The sequence below is a fragment of the Hyla sarda genome, chromosome 5 (genome assembly GCF_029499605.1).
Source record: "Hyla sarda isolate aHylSar1 chromosome 5, aHylSar1.hap1, whole genome shotgun sequence".
In the NCBI taxonomy this organism is placed as follows: Eukaryota; Metazoa; Chordata; class Amphibia; order Anura; family Hylidae; genus Hyla; species Hyla sarda.
This window is the reverse complement of record NC_079193.1, coordinates 149,479,154-149,507,034: the sequence shown is the minus strand read 5'-3', so window position 1 is coordinate 149,507,034 and position 27,881 is coordinate 149,479,154. Positions and strand designations below refer to the sequence as shown.

General features: G+C 40.5%; 1 long non-coding RNA gene across 1 annotated transcript in view; it reads left to right on the top strand.

Annotated features, from left to right (window-relative positions):
* Positions 1-5,460: 5,460 nt before the first annotated feature.
* The window catches only part of LOC130273518 (uncharacterized), a 205,347-nt gene continuing 182,926 nt past the window's right edge, over positions 5,461-27,881 (top strand). Inside the window, exon 1 of the long non-coding RNA XR_008844016.1 lies at positions 5,461-5,599. This is a non-coding gene — a long non-coding RNA (uncharacterized LOC130273518). The remainder of the gene's footprint in view (positions 5,600-27,881) is intronic.

The window sequence follows — 27,881 nt, the reverse complement described above, 5'->3', positions numbered from 1 at the left end:
AATTGGTCAAGTTATCCTCACTTTTTATAACAGAATTTAGAGATAGGCTTTACAGCAAGCCCCATGGACATAGACAACAAAACAAGGATAGGAGAGATTTCTGTAAGTACTCTGTGGCCTGGTTGTAAGCTTCATTTATTATTGTCTTTTCTATCTACTGGTGACACCTTTCACTGGAATATGTGATGATAAGGAAGAGACTGCTGAAAAGGGATCTGTACAGAACAAGAATTCTCAGTTTAGTTTTAGGCTTAGTGGTCAGAATGAAAACTTCAAGATTTCAGGAGTATTTTATAGTATAGATAGTAATATTAAAAATTTGAAAAAATATAAAAAAAATAGGTTTAACATAGTGTAAATGTGATATAAACAATAGGTCATCGACATAGTCCCTTTAAATCCCTGTGTAAATAAAGGCCAAGCACTCACCAAGTATGTTCTGGAATAAGGAACTTTATTGCATATCCTTCAAATCAAACAGGAAGGCTACAGCCGAAACGCTTCCTGTTTGATTTGAAGGACATGCAATAAAGCTTCTTGTTCTTGAATATACTTGGAGAGTGCTGAGATTTTATTTACACTGTTTCTTGACCTGATCCACCTATAACCTTTAAATCCCTGACTGAAGAGAAGAAAATCGACAGTATAAATGTGATTGAACAAAGTTTATCCAATTCAGAATGGAAAGCTGGGGATATTGTTGAAATATGATATATAGTTGCCTAAAATTAAAATAAATAAATAAATAAAATAAATAAATAAAGAATGTGTTTTCTCTTTAAAGTTAAAGAGTTAGCGTATTTTTCACCCTATAGGACGCTCCGGCATATAAGACGCACCCTATTTTAAATGAGGAAAATCTAGAATACAATGTAAAGTATAGGTCACAGTGATCTTCAACCAGCGGACCTCCAGATGTTGCAAAACTACAACTCCCAGCATGCCTGGACAGCCGTTGGCTGTCCGGGCATGCCAGGAGTTGTAGTTTTGCAACATCTGGAGGTCCGCAGGTTGAAGACCACTGGTATAGGAGGTAATACTCATGTGTCCCTGCCGCTCCGGACCCGTCACCGCTTGTCACCGCTGCCCTGGATGTCGCCGCGTCCCCGGGGTGTCCCCGTCGCTCCGGAACGTCTCTGCTGCCCGGTATCCTCGCTCTCCGTCGCGGCCATCACATCGCTACGCACACCGCTACGCACGCCGCTCCTATTGGATGAGGAGGCGCCATGCGCGACAACGTGATGATGACGAAGGAGAGTGCCGGCCATGCAGGAGATCCCGGCACAGAGCAGACACCGAGGATGCAGGTAAGGTCCCTCCCGATGCAGCCGGGTTAGTGTCACTTTCGCTACATAGTGTCACTTTCGCTTCGTCTGAAGGGTTATTACAGGGCATCACCACGATCGGTGATGTCCTGTATTAGTCGCGGGTCCCGGCAGTTGATGGCCTCAGGAACCGCCGTGATAGGTGTGTATTCGCCGTATAAGACGCACCAACTTTTCTGCCCCAGTTTTGGGGAAGAAAAAGTGTGTCTTATGTGGCGAAAAATACGGTATGTGTTGAGCATGATAAACAATCATGCTAAGGTGTTTAACCTTGTGAACTTTCCTCACTTTTAAGTTGCATTATTTCCCAAAAATATATTATGTATCTTTTAAGAAATAATGGCTTAGCTGTTTTTTTTTTCTGTTAGCTCAATAATTCTGTGCTATAATCCCTAGGATTATGCATAAAATCTTAATGTAGCCCTAATGTCTGTAGAATATACAGTACATACTGAAAGATGAGATGTATTACTCACAAGAGATAAACTCTCAGCATCTCAAGAAACTATTAGCGTTCAGCAGATTTCTCACTAGTCCATTTACTAATGATTAGTGGAAGGAATGTCAACTATGTAAGTGATAGCATAAGCAGGGGAGTTGTAAACACAAATAATAGAAATGTCTGTCAAGTTGGCACATGCCAAAGAGAAACTGACATGTTTATCCCGCTTGTCAGCAGTCTGCTAGCCACTTTCCCAATTCTACCCATTTCATAGAGACATCTATTAAGATTATTTCACATTCTCTTGAGCAGTCAGAAAGACTGTACTGATAAGTCTGTAGAACAGATGCCTATATATATATATATATATATATATATATATATATATATATATATATATATATATATATATGTTTCTATAGCTAAAGTATGATATTTCAAATTGAAAGAAACAGAAAAAAATATATGCCATGTTTCTACACAAGCAAAAACCATTTGATCAAAAGATAATATATAAGGGCCCAGAATGTAAGTAGGTCTTCTGCACGTGGATCACTAAAGATCCGTTCTACACCGTGTAAACAGAGAGATTGCAGTGTTTGAGCTTTGGTCTATGTGTTAATACTATGTGAAGTGGAACCTGGAGCACCCTTTAAAGTGGTCATCCAGGATTAGAAATAACATGGCTACTTACTTCCAGAAGCAGCATCCCTCTTATTCTCAGTTTCTGTATGACATTGATGCTCAGTTTAATTAAAAAGAATGTCCAATATAAAAAAAACGTATCCTTATCCGGCGGATAGGGGAGGAGGGAGGGGGATGTTTCTTATTTTTCCACTGGACATCTCCTGTATAAGGACTCAGCTTGGCCCAGGCTCTGCTAGTGTGATGATGTTTATTTACAGTAAATTTAGCCAAGTTGTAATACCACACACGACCTGAGGACAGTTGTGGCCCTTTTGTTTTTAGGAAAGCAGTTATGTTTTTCCAACCCTGGATAAACACTTTAATGCTTTATAACAGTTAACAGTTGTCTTCAAACTGTGGACCTCCGTATGTTGCAAAGCTTCAACTGGTAAACCAGTTTAGAGAGAGAGAGAGAGAGGGGGGGGGGGGGGGTTATCAAAACCTGGGTAGAGGAAGTGTGAAGCAGATGTCTATGGCAGCCAAATAGATTGATCCTTTCATTTTTAGCAAGGACACTTTCTCTCTGTTTTCATAAATCTCTCCCTGAGAGTCTGCTACTGCCTGTACTTAGCTGTGTATGGGCAGTAGCAGGGGATGCCGGAGCTGCGTGAGATATAGAGGCCTAAGCCAAGAACAGTGAGCCTATAGTGTAGCGAGTGCATATTGCAGCTTTGCTACTGCCTGTATACAGATGGTATAGGGACCGTAACTCTCATAGTCCAGGATACCCTTAAAGTCCATCTAAACTGAAATAGAAAGTTTCTACTCAAAGGCTCCTGTTCTGAATTACATCTGGTGTAAACCACAAAGAGCAGACAGTACTTAAAAATGAAAAGATTGAAAGGCAATAATGTTTAAACAAAGTACAATTCATTTCAATATATTAAAAAATATTCACTGATCATTAAATTGGCACTGTCAGATACAAAAACTTTTGATATGTTGTAAAGCATGCAAAACTTATAGGTTTTGCATTTGCTTTCATTAGAAAAGGTTCAGTATTTCATACCGAAAAAGCCAGTCAAACAACTGCCCCCCCTGCCTGCTTGGACACATTCTAGTCCTGCAGTGTCCATGCATTACCCATGTCATGGACACACTTCCTTGATTGACAGCTGTGAGTGCAGGGCTCTCAGCTGGAGGAAAAATCCTCCCACTGTCAGCTTGTGTCCCGCTATTGATACGCTCATAGAGGGAGGAAGCAAACTGTCTTCCTGCTGTGAGTGTGCTGTGCTCGGGCACACAAGTTGCTTCTGCGGGGAACATTTCTCAGCATCTGTACCCCTGATCTCCACACTTGGGGATTGGGGGACAGACGTGCTGCACTGTGGGGGAGATAACCAACATGTGTTCCCAGTGGGGATACATTGCGCTGAAGCCGGGTGACAGGTTACTTTCACTTTGCCCGCTCCGCCACTCACTTTCAGCCTCTGGCGCCGCTGGCTCTCTGCCGGCATCTCACTGTCCGCCACTCACTGTCCGCCGCTCACATCTTTTCCCCCTGCCCCCCCTCTCCCCACTCACTGTCTGCCTGCCCGCCGCTCACATCTCCCCTAGGGTTAGCTATACTACAACACCCAGCATGCCTTGACACTGTGCACATGCTGGGAATTTTAGTTTTGCTAATGATAGGGGAGATGTAACCATTTGCCTGCTCACATCTCCCGTAGCATTAGCAAAACTACAACTCCAAGCATGCCCTGACAGTGAGGACAAGCTGGGAGTTGTAGTTTTGCTAATACTAGGGGAGATGTGAGCAGACAGCATACTGAGGGAATGGGCGGAGACCTGCACAGTGAGGCCACGCCCCTCCCTTTGAGATGAATTCATACTAGTGAGCATTAAAAGTGTAATAAAAAAATAAATAAAGGTGCTAGACACATACAAATTAGATGTACATGGTCAGGATTAGGTACTGAGTGATATATTTAAATTTAAATTTAAATTTGTTGGATCTGCAAGGTACGCTTTAAATAAAAATGATACAAATAAAAAAATCCCCAGTTTTTTTATGTTTTCATTATTCAGCAGTGCTACAGCTAATATTTACTTCTGTGATTGTTGCTTCTTTGATACTTTGTAATGTTGTCTACCATTGTTTATTTCATATAGTTACTAAATTATAACTACATTTAATTCCTTAAAGGGGGACTCTGGTGGTCAATGTGTTTTTCCGTTTGTGACTTACCCTATTGACTTACCCTATTTGTTTTGTTTAATTTCTATTCTTGTTGTTTAGCCTACTCTATTGCCGTTCTTTGTTGTCTTTTTATCCCCCACTTTGTTTTCCTATCTTTGCTTCTATTTCCTGTTTCTTGCTGTACTGAAAACTACAAATCCCAGCATGCCACATGCCTTGCTGGTTTGGGGCGGCTCCATTTTTTTTTTGTTTGTTTGTTCCGCACTTTACCCATCCTACTACTTTCCCGGGTCAGCCCCCTTATACACAGCACACTAATATAATCAGCCTTGGTTGGGATACACTGGCATACACACACAAAAGGGACTACAACTCCCAGCATGTGTCATTCAGGAGTCTTCAGTCTGTGGTATAACACCAGCATGCTGCCTCTGTAGTCTCCTGGGGTTTGTAGTTCACCACACCTCTGTAGGGCATACACCAGTGTTTCCCAACCAGGTTGCCTCCAGGTGTTGAAAAATTACAACTCCCAGCATGCCCTGACAGACTTTGGGCATGGTAGGAGTTGTAGTTTTGCAACAGCTAGAGGCACACTGGTTGGGAAACACTGGTGTAACATGATGTGTATGCTGAATAGGCTAGAACAGTGTTTCCCAACCAGTGTGCCTCCAGCTGTTGCAAATCTCCAACTCCCAGCATGCCCAATGTCTGTCAGGGCATGCTGGGAGTTGTAGTTTTGCAACAGCTGGAGGCACACTGGTTTGTAAACACTAGCATGCACACACACAACAGGGACTACAACTCCCAGCATGTGTCATTCAGGAGTCCCCCCTCCCCCTTCACATATAGAGATCATTCCCAGTGTGAGATTTATTCCCCTGCAGTCCATACATCCCCAGCCCGTGCACCTTCTCATCCTCCCCTTCAGATAACACTTATCTTCTCTGTGAGGTCCTTCTCCTGTGCAGACCTGTGTCCTTAGAATACAGAGCAGGGGAAGGGGAGGTGAGGAGCTGTGTACTCAGCTGGATGAGATGAGGGGCGTGGCTTATTCCTCTCATGCAGACAGAGGAAAAAAAAAAAAAAGCTGTGACATCTTGTCCACAACAGACTCAGAACTGCGGACAACAGTAAAAGAAAACCCTCTGAACTACAGAACTTCCTGCCCAACAAACAGGTAAGAAAAACACATACATGCTGCCAATGCTGAGTGAGACATATATATTCATCTCATGCAATTGCAGCAGGTCATTTATCACTGACTTTTATAGTTTACGTTGCCTTAGTTAGAGATGGCATCTTACTTTTATCTTAGGTTCTTCAGTTGATTCCCCAATATTTATCACAGACATCGGGCTCTATGGTACTATAGAGACTGTTAATAATACTCCTAAAAAATCATATCACAGACGGAAGAAAAGGTATTACTAAAACTTAACTTTTAATTGCAGATAGCTAAAAGGTCATTCACACTAACCCGTGGTGATATGGACAAGACCCTCAGGTCAGAAATACATGTACATCCATGTTAAAGGGGTATTCCAGGAAAAAACTATTTTTTTATATATCAACTGGCTCCAGAAAGTTAAACAGATTTGTAAATTACTTCTATTAAAAAATCTTAATCCTTTCAGTACTTATGAGCTTCTGAAGTTTAGGTTGTTCCTTTCTGTCTAAGTGCTCTCTGATGACATGTGTCTCGGGAAACGCCCAGTTTAGAAGCAAATCCCCATAGCAAACCTCTTCTAAACTGGGCGGTTCCCGAGACACGTGTCATCAGAGATTACTTAGACAGAAAAGAACAACCTAAACTTCATAAGCTCATAAGTACTGAAAGGATTAAGATTTTTTAATAGAAGTAATTTACAAATCTGTTTAACTTTCTGGAGCCAGTTGATATATAAAAAAAAAGTTTTTTCCTGGATAACCCCTTAACGACGCAGGACGTATATTTACGTCCTGCGCCGGCTCCCGCGATATGAAGCGGGATCGCGCCGCGATCCCGCATCATATCGCGTCGGTCCCGGCTCTAATCAACGGCCGGGACCCGCGGCTAATACCACACATCGCCGATCGCGGCGATGTGCGGTATTAACCCTTTAGAAGCGGCGGTCAAAGCTGACCGCCGCTTCTAAAGTGAAAGTGAAAGTGACCCGGCTGCTCAGTCGGGCTGTTCGGGACCGCCGCGGTGAAATCGCGGCGTCCGGAACAGCTGATCGGACACCGGGAGGGCCCTTACCTGCCTCCCCGGTGTCCGATCGACGAATGACTGCTCCGTGCCTGAGATCCAGGCAGGAGCAGTCAAGCGCCGATAATGCTGATCACAGGCGTGTTAATGCACGCCTGTGATCAGCATAGGAGATCAGTGTGTGCAGTGTTATAGGTCCCTATGGGACCTATAACACTGCAAAAAAAATGTTAAAAAAAAGTGTTAATAAAGGTCATTTAACCCCTTCCCTAATAAAAGTTTGAATCACCCCCCTTTTCCCATAAAAAAAATAAAACAGTGTAAAAAAAATAAAAAATAAACATATGTGGTATCGCCGCGTGCGTAAATGTCCGAACTATAAAAATATATCATTAATTAAGCCGTACGGTCAATGGCGTACGCGCAAAAAAAATCCAAAGTCCAAAAAAGCGTATTTTGGTCACTTTTTATACCATTAAAAAATGAATAAAAAGTGATCAAAAAGTTCGATCAAAACAAAAATCATACCGATAAAAACTTAAGATCACGGCGCAAAAAATGAGCCCTCATACCACCCCATATGTGGAAAAATAAAAAAGTTATAGGGGTCAGAAGATGACATTTTTAAACGTATACATTTTCCTGCATGTAGTTATGATTTTTTCCAGAAGTGCGACAAAATCAAACCTATATAAGTAGGGTATCATTTTAACCGTATGGACCTACAGAATAATGATAAGGTGTAATTTTTACCGAAATATGCACTGCGTAGAAACGAAAGCCCCCAAAAGTTACAAAATGGCGTTTTTTTTTCGATTTTGTCGCACAATGATTTTTTTTTCCGTTTCGCCGTGCATTTTTGGGTAAAATGACTAATGTCACTGCAAAGTAGAATTGGCGACGCAAAAAATAAGCCATAATATGGATTTTTAGGTGGAAAATTGAAAGGGTTATGATTTTTAAAAGGTAAGGAGGAAAAAACGAAAGTGCAAAAACGGAAAAACCCTGAGTCCTTAAGGGGCTAAGCAAGACAAAACTCACGAAATGAATGAAAATGCCCCAATTGCCATAGCACACCAATGTATCGGCATGAACCGATCAATCGTAAGGTAAATGCCCCTGGCTAAACGGTAAGGGCAAAAACACAGTACTTATGATGCGTAACTATACAACAACCCAATGTATTTCCCACCAACAATAGACAAGCTTCATCAGGGGTGTGTATCTAAAAAGGGAAATAAGTATCCCAGCAATTCTTGCTACAAATGAAATCTTAGTAAGTAAATAAAATACGGTCCTCTGGAGGACCACTCACTCAGACACCCATGAGCCTGTAGTGATGTAGTGATGCAGCAGGATAATTTCCGCAGGTACAGTCCCAGCCTGTCATAATGTTGATGAAAATCCCCAGTAGCTGCACGTGGGATATTTGGAGCAGAAGCTTCCCCCAAAACACGCGATCCCAAGTCATTCCTGTGTTCATGGGTAGCTATTCACTTAATGCGCACGCAGGCGCACTGGTCAGACATGGACCGTGCTCACCGCCTGCTTCTACTCCGTGGGCCCAAATCAGACGCACACGAACAGACTTGAGGTGCATGCCCCCAAGTCAGCCACACGTAAACAAACCAGAGGCGCATGCGCCGATGATGTAAACAGTGGACATGTGTGCCAGATTATTCAAGAGTCGGGTGCACGACCATCTCCACCCTGTATGATACGAAGAACAGCACGGAGTATTGCTACATGCACATGCACCATTAAGCCAAGCTGTGACCATGCTCTTATGATAATGTAGGAATCAATGTATCAGATATTAAGAGAATAACAAAATTACCAAATGTAAACATAAGATAATAATATACAACTATAATAATATACAGTTAATCAGTGAGTATAGACAACTATTCAATGGGTATAGGTGAATTATCTCACAAATGTACCCCATGATAATGGTACCAAACAGTGTAAGACAACAAGTCTATACCTAGGAGGTCTTTATTAACTATGGTCAATAGACTGTGCCAAGTGGGTTAAACTACCAGAACTACAATACTTTAGTAACCATGTGCTGTGTACTTAATTAAAGGGGTATTCCAGGAAAAAATATATTTTTTTTATATATATCAACTGGCTCCAGAAAATTAAACAGATTTGTAAATTACTTCTATTAAAAAATCTTAATCCTTCCAATAATTATCAGCTGCTGAAGTTGAGTTGTTCTTTTCTGACAACAGTGCTCTCTGCTGACAACTCTGTCTGTCTTAGGAACTGCACAGAGTAGGATAGGTTTTCTATGGGGATTTACTTCTACTCTGGACAGTTCCCGAGACAGGTGTCATTAGAGAGCACTTAGAAAAGAACAATTCAACTTCAGCAGCTCATAAGTACTGAAAGGAATAAGATTTTTTAATAGAAGTAATTTACAAATCGGTTTAACTTTCTGGAGCCAGTTGATATATATATATCTATATATATATATATATATATATATATATATAATTTTTTTTCCTGGATAACCCCTTTAAGATATAGTACATGTTGGTTGAATGAACAGCCCTGAGGATGGGTAGGGCATGCCCATGTGAGGAAAGGACATGTCAAGGGGGAAGGGGGAGGGGAACGGTGGAGGGGCGGGGAAACAAAAAGGTTGTCAGGTGAATCGGATGGGGTCAAAAGGAGTGGTGTGGAGGTTGATAACGAAAAGTCGGTATGGGGATGATATGGGATTTTGGAGTAGGTCCAATGGACGAAAAATAGTAGTGTAGAAGTCTGAGATAATACAGTTCAGCATGCCATGTGTAGACAATAAAAATAATAAGCTAATAATGGCACATATAACTTGGAGGCAAAACACAATAATAGTAACTGTGGGTTTAAGGCCACAGGGTAACCACCCAATTAGAGTGGGGTAATTAGCCCTATCTACTGCGGGGCAAACGTCCTAAGAAGGACGACCCCACCAGGAACCTTTCCCTCAAATGTCCCTACCTATCTAACACAGAGCACTTCCCCTTAAAAGGGCGACCCCGTCCAGAACCTGACCCTAAAGAAGAACCCTATTGTACCGTAACGATGACATAGGAGGTATAAGCAATGGGAAGGGTGGTTAGGGACATTAGGCTGGTAAGAGGTCATGCATAGACCCATGGGATTCTCAGAGTAACCGGTCCCCAGCGGACCAATGGGGAGGGCAAAAAGTGTTTGTAATAACCCGACAGTTGCCCATCCCATTGAAATGAAACCAGGGGGTTGTGCATTTATGCACTGTAGACCCCACAATATATAGGCAGATCTACAAAATTAGTAGCTTCACAGAATATGAAGAAAAGAACGGAGCATATACCACTTTTATGATGCCTTCATTATCTTTATTGCTTCACATCGGGGTGAACGGTGCAGGGTTCAGGAGGGTGGACGGGTGCTTGGGGGGAGCCATGGGCGATGGTCCATATCATGCTAGATTGCGCTTCATCAGGGCCTGATGAAGCACGATCTAGCGTGATACGGACCATTGCCCGTGGCTCCCCCAAAGCACCCATCTGCCCTCCTGACCCCTGCACCGCTCACCCCGATGTGATACAATAAAGATAATGAAGGCATCATGAACGTGGTATGTGCTCCATTCTTTTCTTCATATTCTGTGAAGCTACTATGTTTATATGGAACTGTTTAGATGCGTGAGCACTACCTAGCATTGCCTGAAGAGGGGAAGTCTATGCACACAGGTGCTTCATACCATAAGGTTGCTAATTACGACAGGAGACTCATATCTTGCTATGTTGTGAGATCTACAAAATTATATGACAAAATATAAATTAACAATAGAAGGTGAAGCTAGAGAAAGTAAGGAATAAACATAAAGGGAAATACTTCATTAGTCAACATTCTATAAAGGCCGTAAAAACGACCAAAATCGTTATATCCGGGCGGCCTCCTTTTGCAGTATAGCATTATCAAAATCACCTCCCCGGAGGGATGGCCTTATCACCTCAAGGACTGAGAAATTGAGGACTCTATTACTGCCCTTGTGTACCTCATTGACATGCCTAGTTACCGACGTATCCCTCTGGTGCCGGATGTCCCCTAGGTGCTCACGGATAGGTCTACGCAGCTCTCTTTTGGTTTTCCCTACATAGTTCATAGGGCAAGTGCAGCTACATAGGTAAACCACTCCCTTAGTCTTACTGTTAGCATAATCACTTATGGTGTAAGTATTACCCGTTACCGCACTTTTGACCATTTTAGTAACATTAATCAAGGGACATGCCAAACAACCACCGCACCTAAACATCCCCAGTGGTTTGCGATCTAGCCAAGTATCCTGAGGGGGAGGCCATTGATAGTGGCTATAAACCAGACGATCTCTTAGACTCCTCCCCCTTCGGTATGTAACACTTGGGTTGTTCTGATATCATTGTCACCTCTCAGGATCGGCCAGTACTGCCTCATGATTTCTTTAATCCTCCGGGACTGGTCATCAAAGGTACCAATCAACCTAATTTGATTAGTCTTGGCGATCTTGACCAGTGGCATACCTATACACCTTCATAAGAGGTATCAAGGGATAGTCCCTTTTAAGGAACCTTCTATTTAAGTCATTGGCTTGCCTGTGGTACTCACTCTCTGAGGAACAGTGTGTGGGGGAGGGGGGGGTTCTGTCTCCTTTTGGTGCCAAGGATGGGACATTTAAGTAGCGATCCACAGATCCCACGTGCGTCTACTGGGGATTTTCATCAACATTTTGGCCGGCTGGGACTGTACCTGCGGAAAGTATCCTGCTGCATCACTTCATCACTAAACGAGGTGCACGGGCTCATGGGTGCCTGAGTGAGTGGTTCTCCAGCAGACCGTATTTTATTTACTTACCAATATTCCATTTATAGCAAGAATTGCTGGGATACTTATTTCCCTTTTTAGATACACACCCCTGATGAACCCTGTCTATTGTTGGGGGAAACGTGTTGGGTTGTTGTATAGTTGCAAGTTGTAAGTACTGTATTTTTGCCATTGTTGTTTAGTCAGTTACTGAACCCCCTCACCTGCTATGCAAAGCAGTGGTCAGTAACCAAGATTTACACCTGTAAACAAGTGAGAGAGAAGTGAGCCTTTCTTAACACATAACATACAGTTACATCATTGGTCAGGTGGGGAAGTATGGCACAGGCTCAGGAGCTGCCATCAATGACTGGCATCGGAGATCCCTTTAATGCTGGACATTCAGTTGTATTTCCTAATCAATAGATCAATGTATTGCATTGATCTATACAGTATAAGCAATTAAAAGATGATTACAATAGTTTCCTAAAAAAAACTTTTTTAATATTAAAAACCCCTATAAAACCCCTAAATAAAAAATTTGAATAAAAAAATGAACATGCTTGATGTCACTACATGCCAAATTTTTTCAAACGATTAAAATATAATGTTGTTGAATTTTGATCCTGTATTACTGGTGTAAGTGACAAAAAATACCAAATGGCAGAATTGCTAATTTTAGGAATAAAAATCAAATAGTCAACTCTACCCCAATATGGTACTGACAAAACTACAGATCATGGAGTACTCTGTCCCTCAGTGTAATATGAAATATAGGTCCCTTTTTTCAAACAATAGTAAAGTAAAATTTGTGGCATTTATCATTGTCCTAAATCACAATAGTTTGGAGTGCGTGAAAGAGCGACAGAAATGGTGGTCAGGGATTGGTATATTTTCCCCACCCTGACCCCCATAAAAATTCATAAGTTTTTTTTTTTCCATCCACAGACCCATATGAGGGCTTTTTTTTTTTTGCGTAACTAATTGTACTTTGTAATGACACCTTTTATTTTACCATAAAATGTATGACACAACCCAAAATTATTTTGTGGGGAAATTAAAAAGAAAACCACAATTTTGCAACTTTTGGAGGGTTGTGTTAATGCGTAGTGCACTTTATGGTAAAAATTACATGTTTTATTTATTGTCAGTTAACACCATTAATGTGATACCCATGTTTACATGCTTTACTATTATTGTACTACTTAAAAAAATATATATATTTTTAAACAAAATTAGTATGGTTTAATTTTCTCTACTCTGACGACTCTAATTCTCCCATTTTTTTGTGCAGTGATCCTTAGCTTTTATTAGTAAAATTTTTGCATATATGTAACTTTTTGATCACTTTTTATTATACTTTTTTCTGGGATGTGATTTGGCCAAAAAGCTGTAATTTCTGACTTTTTTTTACATTTACGCCATTCACTGTACGGGATCATTAACATTATATTTCACTGTACGGGATCATTAACATTGATACTGTTCAGTGCTATGCACCAGCTTCTACTGCACCCAAAGTTCCCAAAAGCATAGTAGCCCCCACAATTGTTAAAGGGAGGAAGTTTGAAACAACCAGGATGCTTTCTTAAACTGGCCTCCCACCAAACAAAGTAATCAGAGGAGACGAGCCTTCCAGAAGGTCAACCATCACCGCAGTCCTCCCCCAAACCAACCAACATGAGTTTATGGCAGAATGGTCAGAAATAAGCCTATCCTCAGTACAAGACACATGAAAGGCCACCTGGAGTTTGCAAAAAAACAAAACAAAACAAAAAAAAAGCATCTAAAGGCCTCTCAGACTGTGATAAACAAGATTTTCTGATATGAGAAAACCAAATTAAACTTACATTCTAAGTGTCATGTCTGGAAAAAACAGGCACTTCTCATCACCTACCAAATCCGATCCCTACAGTGAATCATGGTTGTACATGGTTGTACAATGCTGTGGGTGTGTTTTTCAGTGGCTGGTACAGGAAGACTAGTCATGGTTGAGGGAAAGCCTAATGGAGCAAAGTATAGAGGTATTGTTAATGAAAACTTGATCCAGAGTGCTCTTCAGACTGGGCAGGAGGTTTACCTTCCAACAAGACAATGGAGGAGATTTATCAAAACCTGTCCAGAGGAAAAGTTGCTGAGTTGCCCACAGCAACCAATCAGCTTGCTTATTTTATTGTTTACCCTGTTAAAGGGGTACTCCGCTGCACACATCTTATACCCTATCCAAAGGATGTTAGATCGCAAGGGTTCCGCCGCTGGGGACCCCTGCGATCTCGGGCCGGCACCCCTCATTCGGGGCACGGAGCAAACTCCGCTTCGTGCTTGATGACTGGGGATGCAGGCTGCCAGGCCCCCTCTATTCAAGCCTATGGGAGGAGGCGTGATGGCTCTGTACTAGCCGTCACACCCCACCTCCCATAGCTATGAATGGAGGGGGCGGGGCGTGGAAGCTGCAAGCCGGAGACTGGGGACCCCCGCTATCTAACATCTTATCACCTATCCTTTAGTACCTCTTTAAGGACAAAGGGTGTACCTGTAAGCCCTAATTCCTTAAGTGTATTTGAAGATCCCAGATGACGGTGCAAAAAATTAGCCCTATACATAGTTATGGGGGTCAAAAAAAGAACAATTTTATGCATATGAATTTTGTTAAAACAAAGTTTGCATTTTTTTAAAAGTAGTACAATAAAAGAAAAACGATATACATTGGGTGTTGTGTTTATCGCATTGACCTACAGAATAAAGATAATGTATCATTTCTACCATAAAGTGCACTGCGTAAAAACCAAACCCCCCAAAAGTTGAAAAATTGCAGTTTATCATAAACTTCCGCTCACAAATATAATTTTTGGGGTTTCATGGTACATCTTATGGTAAAATGAAAGAGGTCACTACGAAGTACTTTTGGTCTTGCAAAAAAAACAAGCCCTAATATGAGTCTGTAGGTGAAAAAATTAAAAAAATTAAAGAGAGGAGGAAAAAACTAAATGCAAAAATTAAAATTGCCCTGGTCCTTAAATGGCCACTGTGACAAAATTTTTTTTGTTCAATATAATGCAGTCGTGGCGGTTTGGAAATTCTTTATGCCTACCAAACAGCAGCGTTTGCATTTTTCCTCTATTTTGCACTTCCTTTTGTTTATCTGCACCCTAGGGTAAGCGGAAATGGGCCTTAAGTTGCATACTGTCCATACGAAAAACATTATATTTATTTTTGAGTTGGGTTTAAGACATAGTCTGACCCAGTAAGGTCAGTACAGCACCACTGGTGTGGTGGTGGGTCAATTATATCTGGCAATATTACACAAGGGAGCGCCCTGGTGTTTTTCTCCCTTTTTCTGCTTCCGAGATAAGCACCTGACCTGCCTGCTCAGTCAGTTATTGGCCACAGTGGTGTCTGGTTTCAGTGATGTCCTGATACAGGAAGAAGAGAAAAGATCGGGGGACCAGATGGAGCCAAATGGGAGCTGTGGGAACCAGCTGTGGACTAGGGCTGGGTAAGTATGCCCCCCTTCACCCAGCAGCAAATTGTTTATTTTAGCCAACACTAGTTAACCCCTTTAAGGTCAAAACAGTAACGGCTATCCTGATTGTGAAGCATTTGGACTTTCCTGCTTTAATAACCTCTTCTGGCCTTGGAGAAATTTCCATTCACTAACAAAATAATAAACTTAAAGTCTCTGAGAAAGTTTCACAGCAAATGTGTCAATGACACAAGAGTAAATTTGCCATTCACATGACATTAGACAATACAGTTTGCAGACTGAGTTTGATTACAAAGGATGTTATCAGCTGTTGGAGAGGTCCTGTCCATTTTAAGACACAAGCCTTTTTCCCCATGATCAGGTTTACTAACTTAATGTAAAATGAGAGATATGTGATAAGACCTGGAGTCCAACAATGCCGTACCTTGCCTATCTACACACTATGTGGCATATTTTCCACAAGGCCGCTCTTGGAAAGTCTGTTTTTGGATTATGTCTAGCAGAACTAAGTTAAAAACCGAATAAGTGGTTCAAGTAAACTTCCTTTTACAGTCCCTCTGGGAAATGGCATCTCCAGTATAGAAAAAAAAACTATTTTGGTTCTGCTTTTAAGTGGAGCCAGACTTCTCTGCATGGAGCCATGAAGAGAGCAGGAGTGAGTAAGGGAAAGCGACAGACTGCCTATCAGTAAATCCCTGCCAGAGATTAGCAAGCAGGAAAAGCCTGTAGTCTATACTAGTGATACCAATGGCCTCCATTGGCCTCACCAATAAAATATTTGACTCTTTCCTACAGGAAGACGCTGGTGTGAAATGACAGCAGCTGCTTAAGAGAATATAACAGAATATATTATACAGTGTGTACACAAATATCACATATTGGAATGGAGAAATTATATTTCTATATAGACAGCTAAACAGGGTGACTGGACTTTATGGGGAATAAGATAAAAATAATTTATACCAGTTTTTAAATAATTCTAAGCAAAATATTCCCAATAAATCTATAAATAAAAGGTACATGACGACAGTTATTTTATGATACTGATATTGAACGATGAACCTTAATTCAAATTATTATTCTACATTTTTTTTTTATAATTGCATAGTACCAGTAACATTGATTCTAATAATACTATGCCACATTTACTGTACTACCCCCTACCTGGGCCTTCTATATGTAATGTACTGTCCACTGTTCTGTATGTATATTGTATTGATCTCAACATGAGCTGCATCTACTGTACTATTATCTATTTGTGCTACCTTCATTATATTGCTCTCTACCTATTTTTCATGTGAACTGCGATCTATATATATATATAAGATAGAAAGTGATCCATTGTCTTCCAGTAGCTCAATATGACTTTTACATAACATTTTCCAATATCAGTTATGTGATCAATTTACTAATTGTTTTCAGGCTAAAGATTTTAAGGCTTTGAAGCCATGTATCAGTTTTTCCCTGAGTCTCAAGTTGAAATATTTTCAAGTAGCAAAGGTTGCCCTGTGAGGCATTATTACTGTAAATTCGGCAATTAATACACTTATATTCATAACGTGTTCTTTTGGTTGTTAATATAATGCAGAATTAACAAATATACAATAAAGCTGTAAAACAATGAAGGTTAGAACTAATCAGATCTGTCTGTGTACACCAGGTTAATGGTGGCTGAACCTGCCATTCTCATTGGGACCGACCACTCTTCTTATGTGTTAAGAGGTCTGATCATTCTGTCCCAGTGACCGATTTCTGAAAAGAGAAGGATAAACTACCATAAAACATGCCTGACATCATCCTGCTCCACTCTTCCCATTCAGAACGCTTGGCAGAGTATAATAGGGGGAACTCAGGAGAGTATCTAAAGTGTATCGCCAGCTATTCTGCCTAGTGCACTGGCTCCAATTGAAGAATTAAACCATGTTTTCAACATTAAAGAAAAGTAAATAACTAGCAATATTGAAGTATTACGGTATATACTAGGCTGGTTACTAATACACTGCATGATGCTATGCAAAAGCTTTATGTACATATTAAACAGTGTTAATATCATTTTTATTATTACCACCACTAACTTATTGTTCATTAAATAAAATAAATAATCTGTAAAATAACCAATCATATAAGTTATCAAACTTTCTGTCTCGAGTTCTGTCTCCGAGCAAAGGCAGACATCACGCTATCAAACCTTCAGACAAGTAAAGAACTAATTAGTGACATTATCACTTAGAAGAGAAATAGCATAAACTTGCCAAGTACGTCTCTGGTACATATCATGTTGAACATGACATGATCACAAGGTACATACAGTAATATAGGGACAAGTCATTTATGCAGGACAAGAGCTAAAAAAAAAAAAAATTGCGTCACCTTTTATTTGCATGCATGTTATTTAAGTGTATTAAAATTGTAATGGATATTTATGTATGATCACTTTATTATTAATATTATTTAGAATATTACAAAAATATGTTTTTTAATATGTTAATAACTTGTTATTAAGCTGCTCTCTTACAGTGTTTCTGTACTTTAAATTGTATAAAAAAGAAAAAGGTGAGACGAATTGCACAACTATGTGCCGTTACTCAAACATAGGTAAAATCGTGAACAAAAGATATGGTTATGCTAGCATTAAGATGTTATACTAAGAGCACAACATCTAATGAAGCGTAGAGCCCAATCCATTGGGCGAATAACCGGGAAGCTGCCAGGAGATGTCTCGTGCCGGAGAAAGCCTCGGGTCGGTGGAGCGCAGCTTAGAAAGATCCCACGAAAGCAGGTATAGAAATATCCTCCTAATGGCGCTCACCCGTGGTAGTCGTATTCTTTATAAAGAACTGCATCAATGGGAAATGACCAATGCGGACAACTGAAATAATAAATAAATAGGGTTTAATCGATAACAGCTCTAGGACTATACGCTGTTTTATACACATAAAAAGCACACGAAAATAAGCGGTATTAAATAATAATACATATTCAATTACAAATACTGTATATACTCGAGTATAAGACGAGTTTTTCAGCACGATTTTTCGTGCTGAAAACGCTCCCCTCGGCTTATACTCGAGTGAACTTTCCGCCTTTCAATCCCTTCTCAGTGGTCTTCAACCTGCGGACCTCCAGATGTTGCAAAACTACAACTTCCAGCATGCCCGGACAGCCATTGGCTGTCCAGGCATGCTGGGAGTTGTAGTTTTGAAACCTCTGGAGGTCCGCAGGTTGAAGACCACTGCCGCCTTCATCCAGACCCCCCCTTTAGTTTTCTACTCACCTCCCCTCGGTGGGAAGGGGGAGCTGGTCCGGGCCATCTATGCTGCAGGGACCGTCCGGTGGGGAGGGTTAGTCATTCCGGGCTGTCCATTTTCACCGGGGGGGGGGGGGCCTCTTCTCCGCGCTCCGGGTCTGCCCCGGACTAGTGATGTTGCCTTGACGACGACGCACAGGGACGCGCGAAAACTAAAGGGGGGTCTGGATGATGACGAAGGCCGCAGTGGTCTTCAACCTGCGGACCTCCAGAGGTTTCAAAACTAAAAGTCCCAGCATGCCCCGACAGCCGATTGCTGAAGGGATTGACAGGCGGGGATGATGAAGGGGGGGGATGATGACGGGGGTCTGGATGATGACGGGGGTCTGGATGATGACATGGAGGGGATAATGTATTTCCCACCCTAGGCTTATAGTCGAGTCAATATTTTTTCCTGGGTTTTCGAGGTGAAATTAGGGGCCTCGGCTTATATTCGGGTCGGCTTATACTCGAGTATATACGGTAGTGAAAAGATGTAAAAACACAGTAAGTTAAAACCAACAGGCTTATAATGCAACATTAATATAAAACTCAGAGCAGTAGGTGAAAATAATATTATATTTGTATGAATTGCTATTTGCTGCCTTCTGAAAGAATTGAAGCTGCAGCTCACAGGGTCCATTCACTGGTCCCGTGCAGAATTCGCAGCGGCAGTGACTCAGGCTAAAATCATATGGGAGTCAGCAAGTTTACTAACAAGCAACTCCTAAAATATGTATCCAAGAAGACCTGTTGCGATTTTCAACCAGTCACTTCCACAGATCATCTTTTTAAAGTAAGTATTCTGAATAACACAAAGCATCCAATAACATGATCGCATCCTAAGGGGAGAGAGCAGCAAAATGGACACCAGTGCATGGAAAATAACGTGGGGCCGTGCACAAAAAATCTGCAGAGCTCCCAAACAATGTGGAAAAAGTAGCCAAATACACAAATATTTTCGTGGGTTTTTTATGTGTATAAAATGACACCATTTAATACTGACCAATCATTGGACCTGAAAGAACAGGGGGTCCCACTCCTTGAAACACGTAGTCCTAGCGCTTTTATTGATTAAACCCTTTTTATTTATTATTTCAATTGTCTGCATCGGTCATTTCCCATTGATGCAGTTCTTTATAAAGAATATGACGACCACAAGTGAGCGCCATTAGGAGGATATTTTTATACCTGCTTTCGTGGGATCTTTCCAAGCTTACAGTGTTTCTGTCATTCAAAAATGTACTTTTTAAAAACCTGCATTGCTTTGCAGGATTTACCTTTTAGAGTGGGGATAAGGTGTTTTTCATGCTCCATCTACTGTTATTGAGCATCTAAAAAGAGCGTCCCTCATGTTGCACAGCTATTTCTACTTCTCTACATTTTAGGCAATGAGACCAGTGCTGCGTTGTTTGCCAGTAGTACACACACAGGTTCTTCTTTTCCTGGCTTCTCTGGCCACAGCACATTCTCCTCTTTGCTATGTCATAACATAGTTTTGGTGAAAGTACGCTGAAAGTATGCTGGTAAATGAGTTGCACAGTACACTACAATAGATGGCAAGTGGAGGAAGAAGGGGTTACTGATGTACTGCATTTGCAGTTGCTGTTTTAGCATAATGGACAGAAACAACAGCAAAGAAGGGGTTACACTAAGCACTGAGCTACTGCTGCAGGTGCTGCTGAGAATTTCAAAGAAGGACAACATTGCAGCACTATGTATATACAGCAGTAAGCATGCAGATATTTCCCAGGACTTTTCGGGTGATGAGAGGAAAGCCTTGATTCACCCGTCAAGAACAATGTGGATCATCTTCAGAAGGTAAACTGACTCAGCTTACAGGTACACAGCCAGGCTTTCTCTGGCTCTCTCTCATGTACATAGCACATGTAAATCCCTGTCCCTTCCTGTGTTTTGTATCGCTATGTTTGTTACTAGAGACAGATTTCCCCTAACAACAGGCAGTGGACAGAAAATTGCAGAGAATGGAGACATCTATTAGCCAAGACTTTATGTCTATGTTAAAGAGTCATTTTTGGTTATTGAAATCATTTACTAATATGTTAGGAATTACCTAAACTATGACAAGGAAGGAAGTTGTTTAAATTAACAGTGACCATTTAGTAGTTTTTGTAAAGGGGCTGTCTGGTTTAGTCTTTGATTCAGGTCCCTCATCTATAAGCCTTAGCAGAGAGCAGCTACAAAGGGCATCTCTTGCTTTGGAGTACATGTGCATTACATGGGTAACTCATTGATTTCAAACCATGAACCATGTAAAAGGCTATAATTATCAATTATAAAGAGATTTTTGGAAAAACTCTTTTGACTGATTGAAAGGGATATGGTCCTGAGGAGAAAATATTCCAATGAGTTCCATGGGAAAACATTTATGCTGCAAAACTCATAAGAAAATTTCATGTGAAATATCCCTTCAAAATTTAGAAAATCTATTTAGGTAAGGGAACGACCAGTGGCCACTGATAAAGGGGAATCAACCACGCCATAAGAGCAGACAACTATATATCAACATGTAACTGTAACTTTTGCATCTTTTTTGAGACAGGAGAGATGGCCACGTGTGAGCATTACCCGTCTTAATAAGGAGTTGTGGATAGCGGTGAATAGTTTGTGGAAATACAAAAAGAGTCCAAATTAGGGAAACCTCGTTGTTAAAGAAACAATAGATGCTATCACATTGTACATCCCAATGATAAGAGTAAAGTGAGGCATTAAATGTATGGCAAAAGGAAGAGTTTAACTGAAAAGGAAATTAGATGTGATCAGAACTGTCTCTGTAAACATAGCTGCATGAGATGGTGCCAGAGACAAAACAAACAAGCATTAAAAGGGTGATTTCATAAGGAAGTAGAAGGAAAGAATTGCTTTAGAACAGACTATGGGCAGAGCAAAGAAAGAAGCTTAGGCAATGGGTAAAACAGAAAACTAAGAATCAGCCTATACATTACAAAAGTTCACGTAAAGGTACAGGTATTGAAAATAATTTATTTCCAAATCATAACAATGATTTAGTTAATGGCAAATGAGACACTTTACTAAAGCAAACTTGTCTCAACCAGCATCACTCTTTCATCCTTGCTTGCAGAGCTACTATAACATTTAGCACAAATAACAAATAGCACATGAATATGCATCAATTACATTATTATTCTTATCATAGTAATATTGTATCAATCCAATTTTCTACAATTTAGTTTAAAAACTTAAAGTATGGAATTAGGATGTCTTTGCTCAAATGAGCTTACAATTTACGGTACTGGGGGATCTTCTTCTTTAGGTATGTGCAGGCACTACCAACAAACAATTCATTATAGACACTGGAGTAGTGTTTGTGCGTATGGGAAGCCACAGCAGTGCTTACCTTGTGCGCAAAAGTCTTAAGGATGCATAATGTGACATGTAATGCATTCTCTAAACTGGTCCAGAAAACGTGAATCGAGTGGTGATGCATACAGTGTATGCATTGCCATGTATGCAATGTCGCTTACTTGGCAGGCTGGGTGCTCATGCACCTGGCCCAGTGAATGTGAATAGAATGGCAATGCATAGTGTATACATTGCTGATCAGTACTGTATAGGAGCAGGGAGTCTTGTGATAAACAGGAGTTCCAGTTCCTGTACATAAATTCTGTGGTGCACTACACTGTACTGTATGCATTACTGCTCACTTTACTGGCGAGGCAAATTTTGCGCCCCCCTGACACATGTCAATTGAGCAGCGATGCATACATTGTATGCTTTACCACTCACTTTACCTTTATATTAGTTAGCTTAGGTTAGAAAGTGGAATACTTACCTTGCCTCAGGCACTGGCAACCCACCCGACACCACTGAGGGAAACATATATATGTGACAACATGATTTCCAAATTTAATATGCATATCAAAGAAATAATAACTTTTTCTAGTTAATGAAGTAGTACTGTTGTCCCCCATGTTTACAAGTGTTACATATCTATGCTTATAGTGCTTCCATAGATACCCTAAAAGAATATTTTGTTATTGAGTATTTTGATAGAAAAATATCAGTAGTTTATATTCCAAATACATGTCTTCTTTTTAACAAGAAAAATATACTCAATTATTCATTTTTCGAAGGCAATAGACCTATTTATGCTTTTGGAGTGTGAATGGAGACCTTTATACCCAAATGAAACTTACACAAGCCCTAAGCAAATAGGTAATTTTAAGTATTGTTCACAAGTGTAATATGACTCTATACAACCTCTAAGATGTACAGTGCTGTACTATGGCACCCATTGAGTGCTATGAAGCCCTAATGTACATACATATGCCCCAGTTTCAGATTCCATTTAAAAACATGTATTTTTCTAGAAGATTATATCTATGTAATGCAGAGAAGTATGGAAATACAATACAGCATGTGTGCCTCTGTCCAGCCATTGTCCACATAGTTTTACTGTGTACAAGAATCACAAATCGAATAATTCTTAATACTGTTTTATACCTTATACTAGTGGTTAAAATAATATTACATTGAGCAGGCTAGAATATAAAACCTGCAAGATAAAGACAAAATAATAATAGGGCGAAACTATGAATAGTATTGAAAAACATGGACAATAAATACCCCAAGATTTTTATTACTGCATTGGTGACCAGCAGCCATCCCATCTAAAAATGATGAATTTAAACAATGATCCCTCTATAGTGGATGTTTGTGTTGGCTTGGACACTAGTATGAAGTTATTCAAGTGCTGTTCAAAAACCACAGTGCACATAAATATTATTTATCAGAATATGTTTTTGTGTAAAAATAATAATATAAAATAATAAAATATAACATACAGTGAAAACTCCCAAGAAGTCCACCCCTTAAAGAAAACCCCACCCCAATCTAGCTCACTTGTTGTATGACCAATTTTTCTATTATTCGTGTATGAGAGCTGCCCTCTATAAGTGGACCACCGTATCTGACCAAAGACCGCTTTTTAGGGCAAATTTTTCGGTTGGAACTGCTTTGAAAAAAACAATAGACTTACATGCGCGCTCAATCATCTGAAAGTAGAACCACATTGTACCACATCAACAACCCAAAGGAGGGGGATGCTGCATTGGGCTACATTATTGTCGCTAATAAGGCAGGAGAAAGCCTTCAGAAATGTAAAGGGTGCAGCACACGTCAATTGCAATGGGAATGGAAGCCATGATGGGGATAAAAAAAAAAAACGACACAATAAGCCATACTGGGGGCCAACAATGAAAGGTAAAGCCATGCTGGGGGCCAGAAATAAGAGATGGGGCTATACATAGAGCCAGGAATGAAAAAGGGAGTAATGCTGGTTGGTCAGGAACGGAAGGGGAGCCATGTTGGGAATCAGGAACGAGAGAGACAGCAATGCTGGGGATTAGGAATGAGATAGGAGCCATATTGGAAACTAAGAATGAGAGGGGGAGCCATGCTGGGGAGCCTAAATGAGATGAGAAGCTATGATGGGGACTTGCAAAGCTATGGGGAGCCATGCTGGGTTCTAGGCATGAGATGGGAAGCAGGGTTTTAGGAATAAATATGAGAGCCATGCTGGGGGCCATAAATGAGACGGGGAGCAATGCTAGGGACTAGGAATGAGAGGGGAATCATGCTGGGGACCATAATTGGGAGGCCGTACCATGCTGGGGAAACATTATTTATACTGTATGTGTGCTTACTGACTATATATATAGTGTACTGTATATAGTGATACTGTAACCAGCATTCTGTATACTTTGTGAAGACCACCCGCATAAAGACCACTTTTTGTGCAAGTTTGGGTGGTTGACAGAAATATGTTTTACTGTACACCAAATTGATGCATAAAAGAAAAGCTCAATATTCTGTGTAACTAGTCACAGTAAATATTGAATTCATAGAGAGAAAAGAATAATGTTGCTTTAGTCATAAAGTTTAACCTTACTTGACATTATGTTTTGCATACTATGTTCTAGAAATTATTTCTTTGTTTTCTTTATCTTTAGGTGATAATAAAAAAAAAAACAGGAAAACTTGAAGGAATGAAAGGCTTCAAATTATGTCATAGCACATCAACACCTTTAGGTCAGGAAATGGGCTGGAGGAAAAGAGCTTGTCCAGTCACAGACACAATTACTGTAATTCATCACTTGCAGCTCTTTGTCCTCCTCATTGTCCCTTACAAAAATCTGGTTTCACTTTTTTCTTCTTCTCACTCTTTTTTTCTTCTAAAGAGGTCAGGTTAAGTTAATTTCCAGTTCTTCACAATCTGTCTATGCCTGGTTAGAGGAGTGTTGAGAGGGGAAAAGGTTTCATTGTCCGCTACTGGCATATGGCTCTTCAACACCCACAGCCCTGCCTCATGTCAAAGGAATGAAAATGGCTATGGCAGACAGAGGAACCAGGCAGAACATATTGAGGCCGCAGTAGACATCAAATAAGTACATTAGTGGTGGAGGCCATATCTCAGGGATATCAATAATTTTCTAATCAAAACTTTCAGTATTTTATTCTCCGGACATCTACATTGTTCACTTACATTTTTTTACTTGAGCTGTCAGTTTCTTATTTTTATGATTGGTAAGGATACAGTAGTCTGATGAAAAGTAGGTTTCCTTTTTTGTAGCTTGCATTATTACACTAAGAAATATATATTTTAATGAAACTGCACAGGGATAAAATAATGTGATAAATAAAATGTTTTAAACATGCACCAGTCACATATTTAACATTTTAGTTTTTGGCCAATAATTATTATTTCTAGGGTTCTAGTGTGGTGGCCCAGTACGGGAGTTGTTACACTGTACCCTTGCTGTCCTGTCAAATAGCCTCCCTGCAGTGTCCCCTGGGCCCCCTTGCATCTGTTCTACTGTAATTGTATATTATTCCCTATGTTATGCATATAAGAATGTTGTATCTTTAAGAAAGGTTAACATGGGATCATCAGTTGTCATGTGAGTTGTCATGTGATTGTTACCCAGGAGGTATCGGTAACTAGGTGAGTTAAGGGTGACCAATGGGACCCCACCAGAGTCTCCCCCATAAAAGCCCTGGGAGGAGTCTCTTCTCTCTCTTAGTTCCTAGGAGTGTGTCTGGAGTCATAGGAAACCTTAAGCCAAGTCTGCAGCCACAAGCTACAAGTCTACAAGTAAGCTAAAGTCACAGCTTAGTCTGTCTCCACTCAAGTAAAGTCAGTCACTGTCATCTATAGTGTTGAGCGGCATAGGCCATATTCGAATTCGCGAATATTCGCGAATATATGGACGAATATTCGTCATATATTCGCGAATATTCGCATATTCGTAATATTCTCGATTTATTTTCGTATATGCGGAAATCCGTGTATGTGAAAATTTACATATGCGAAAATTAGCATATGCAGAAATTAACATAAGCGAAAATTCGCATATGCGAAAAGTAGCATATGCAAATTTTCGCATATGCGAAAATTCGCACGCCGGTCTCACACAGTAGTATTAGAGCCTTCTTTACACCACACAAGCTGGAAGCAGAAAGGGATGATCATGATCAGTGATATGTACTGTGTAAAATAAAAAAATGAAAAAATAAAAACGAATATTCGTAATTACGAATATATAGTGCTATATTTGCGAATATTCGCGAATTCGCGAATATGCGATATTCGCGAATAAAATTCGCATTGCGAATATTCGCGAGCAACACTAGTCATCTATTGTCATGTCAATGTGGTATGCACTAAATTGTCCAAAACCACTGCAAGTTCCAGAAAGCTCTTAAGGTCTCTGAAGTCACTGTTCACCTATGTGGGCCTGGCTACACTGTATAGACTGTACCATCTGTGTCACTCAGTAAAGCTACCGTTGTCCATAACTTGGCGTTGGAATCATTATTGCCCCCGTGCCTAGCCCAGGATGCAGCGGTGTACCTTCAGCCTTGCGTCATGAGTACAAGGGGTTAATGCCATCTGCCCCTAGGGTAATTCCACCTGCCCTACATCTCACACCCCATACCACACTAGGATTACCTCAAACATTGTACTATAGAGCTATACTCCTATAAAAGTGGCACAAGAACAGTCTTTTCCACAACCAGAGATTAGCTGAGCAGCAATGTCACATGTCAGGCCCCAAAAGCAGGAAGAAGAGGACGGAAGAAGGATACCAGTGGCACCAGGGGGGTGGCTGGAGGGTTTTCAAAGTTTATTATTTTATTTGTGGCAGCCTGGGCCAAATGGAACAATTGAAAAATTAGCTGGATAACCCCTTTAACTATGCAGGCTAAAGTCTACCTTATATGGATCATTGTTTCTGAAGATTTCAAATAATCAGAGACTCCAAAAGCATTGCAAGGATTACATTATTATTTTTATTTATGTACACAAATCTGCAGTAAAAATAGAACAACTTGTTTAACCCCTTAACAACGCCGGACGTCCTATACATAAACGCGAGCATCGGATCGATGCTTAGGTCATGCACGGCAGGTCAATTATTTGTCCCATTCTCCCTATTTCACCCCCAAAAAGTGTAAAAAAAATATTTTATATACATATTTGGTATGGCCGCGTGCGTAAAAACTAAAACTATTTGTGATGTTCCTCTAACCATTCTGAACAATTTTCACATTATGTCAATGTACTGCTGTCCTGCTGAAAGAGGCCACTACCAATAGGGAATTTCGTTAAAGGGGTGTACTTGATTTGCAGCAATTTTTAGGTAGGCGGTAAATGATACAAAGTAGCTAATCGCGGAGAGTCGGCACATGCCCTCCATTCATCTCTGTGGGAGAGCCGAAGATACACAAGCACTGTACTTGTGTATCCCCGACTCCCTCATTGAGTTGAATGGAGGATAGCCGTTAAGTAAGTTTTCTCTGCTCAACCCCTTTAAAGTAACCTCCACATTAATGTCAGGGCAACATAAGGTTTCCCAGAACATTGTCCAGAACACTTCACTACTTCTGCTGGCATGCTTTCTTTTCATACTGTGTTCTGGTGCAATATCTTCCTCAGGTATGCTATGCACGTGCAACTTGCGTTCCACCTGATGTAAAAGAAAATGTGATTCATCAGATTAGGTCACCTTCTTCCACTGTACTATAAACCATGTATTCTCACGTATCCATTGTAGGCATTTTCGGCAGTGGATAAAGATCAGCACACACACCCAGCTACACATTTCTACATGTGTCTATCATAGCCAGTATGAGCAATTTGCTCTACAGAAGCTCTTCCATGGGATTAGACCAAATGGGCTAGCTGTCCCTTCCCAAATGGATCATCATTGTCCTAATTTTTGTTCAGTTTTGGTATTAACTATTAAAAACCAAGAACACCCCTGCCATTTTGGAGATGCGCTGACCCATTTGTCTAACCATCAGCATCACAATTTGGCCCTTGTCAAATTTGTTGTTATGTTTGCCTAAGCAAAAATGTCATACACAATATCAAGGTATATTGTTCTGCAGACAGGTAGGATACATTGAATATTCTTCTGACACCAATAGAATGGAGATACAGTGGGGCAAAAAAGTATTTCCACAG